We start from the raw sequence: 2,778 nt of genomic DNA, 5'->3' as shown, positions 1-2,778 counted from the left end.
CGAAGATCACGGCTATTCGAATAGATTAACTTCCCTGAAGGGGTGCACCACATAACCCAACACGCTCGATCCCATTTGGCCGGACACACTTTTCTGGGTCATGCCCGGCCTCGGAAGATCAACACGTCGCAGCCCCACCTAGACCAACAGAGAGGTCAGCACGCCGGTCTAAACCTAAGCGCCCAGGGGTTTGGGCCCATCGCCCTTAGCACACCTGCATGTTGTGTGGGCGGCCAGAAGCAGACCTAGCCTAGTAGGCGTTCCAGTCCAATCCAGCGCGCGCCGCTCAGTTGCTGACGTCACGAAGGCTTCGGCTGATACCACGACATCGAGTGCCCATAACTGTCCTCGCGTAGATGGTTAGTGCATATAGGCCAGTAGCCAGACTCAGATCAAATACCAAGATCTCGTTAAACGTGTTAAGTATCTGCGAACGCCGACCAGGGCCAGGCCCACCTCTCTCCTAGGTGGTCTCAACCTTCCCTGTCGCTCCGCCTCAAAGTAACAGTCGGGGGCCGTCGGGAACTCAGGCCCACCACTACCTGGATGGAGCCACCTGCCCCTTTAGCCCCCATCTCCGAACAGTATCATAAGTAATGTAACAGTATAAGTATATATCATATGCCCGTGATCACCTCCCGAAGTGATCACGGCCCAGTAGTATAGCATGGCAGACGGACAAGAATGAAGGGCCACTGATGGTAAACTAGCATCCTATACTAAGCATTTAGGATTGCAGGTAAGGTATCAACAGTGTAGCAACAATGACAGGCTATGCAACAGAATAGGATTAACAGAAAGCAGTAACATGCTACACTACTCTAATGCAAGCAGTATAGAGGAGATTAGGCGATATCTGGTGATCAAGGGGGGGCTTGCCTGGTTGCTCTGGCAAGAGAGAGAGGTCGTCAACTCCGTAGTCGTACTGGGTAGCAGCGGCGTCGGTCTCGGTGTCTAGCGAGAGAAGAGGGGGGAGAAACAATAAATATTTAAGCAAACAGATGCATAGCGATGCATGACATGACAAGTATCGGTGCTAGGGGTGCCCTATCGCGGTATGAGGTGATACCGGTGAAGGGGGGAAACATCCGGGAAAGTATCCCCGGTGTTTCGCGTTTTCAGGTAGAGGAGCCGGAGGGGGAAATTTGCGTGTTTGATACGTTAGGGGTGTGTGGCGGATGAACGGGCTGTGTATCCGGGTTCGTCTCGTCGTTCTGAGCAACTTTCATGTTGAAAATATTTTAATCCGAGTTACGGATTAAAAGATATGATTTTCTAAAGATTTTATTAATTTCTGGAATTATTAATAATTCGAAATAAAAACTAAAATGCTAGATGCACCCAGCACAGGGTACACAGAACTGTACCTAGTGGCTGACATGTGGGCCAGGGGGTTCCATTTGACCAGTCAACGTGACTGGTCAACAGGGGGTGGGGCCCCCTGTCATTTACAACAGCTAAACTAACAGGATTAGTTAGTCTAATTAGTTAGTTAACTGGTTAATTAAGCAACACTAATTAAGTTAATTAACCATTAAATTAACTAGTCGTCAACCCGTGCAACTGCACGGGCTAGCTATCACTCTAAACACATAATGTATCAGGATGACTGAACGATTAGACACAACTCAACTTATTATTCTATCATCATTGAGATCCTACTATGTGAATTTTCAGCAATTGATTTTTATGTTTGGAAATTTTATAGAATGTATGTATTGTAGACAACTCTGTATGACAAACATAGGGGCTTATAAATTTTGTCAAAAATGAAGGCTGAAACCACTTATAGTGTTATTATATGTGGCAATATTGTTTATATAAGAATGCTTCTGGTTATATCTTTATGGATGTTTTTTCATCCTTTCAATGCTCCCCTAAAGAACGCATACGCATTGCTAAAGACCATGTAAAAGAAAGTGCACCAAAGTTCCATTTAATCTACTGTGGAAGTAATATTCTTTTCTTTTTTGTTCGCAAAAAAAGTATTTTGTTGTGGAAAACAACAATGGTCGTAAAATTACTTCGGTTGCAAGTTGCAAATTTTATGATGTTCTATGTCAAGGATTCACATAGGTAAAAGTGTGAGGTGAATGTAAGTACAAAAAAATAAAGGCTTATTCAAACATGGGCCGTCTCCTTAAAGCATATTATGAAAAATAGGAAAATAAGTACGCATTTGTGCTATATATTTTTGGAATCTCGTTATTAAAAAGGAAATTCTAAATTCCAAGTCATTTTGTAGGATTTTCCTCACCCATTGTATGTAGGAAAAGCTTCATATGTGCCTTGTTTACTGTCTTGAGTAGCCAGGGGATACAAAATGGACATGAAAGTACATTTCCTCTTTTGAAATTTAAATGCAAAGAATGTTTTTTAAATAAGATAAGGTAATTAGCTAATAAATGTGTTTGAGTGTCTCATTTGGACCTGTAGCAGTGCGCTGAACACTTTGAGACTATTATGTTGGCTACAATACTTTTGTGCAGCAAATTTAGTAACATGCGTTTGTCAATTATCAAAAGACTGGTAGAGAGAAAATCTTCGAGACTTTCTTAAAAATATTGTTTCAGAAAAATATAGTTCGGGAATGAATAAGAAATATAAAACACAACTTCAATGTTTATTGTTGAATTTGGTTCTTTGTCATCTAAGTGTTTCTCATACCAACAACAAATGATCAAGGCAATGGTTTTATGCTTAAGTGATGGGCTGCTTCTAGAACTCCTCCTTTGAAATTATTTAGAACTTCCCTTTGCTCTCTTTGAGTCATTTTGA

Source organism: Triticum aestivum, chromosome 2A (assembly GCF_018294505.1).
Source record: "Triticum aestivum cultivar Chinese Spring chromosome 2A, IWGSC CS RefSeq v2.1, whole genome shotgun sequence".
NCBI classification, from domain to species: domain Eukaryota; kingdom Viridiplantae; phylum Streptophyta; class Magnoliopsida; order Poales; family Poaceae; genus Triticum; species Triticum aestivum.
Note: the sequence above shows the minus strand (reverse complement) of the source record.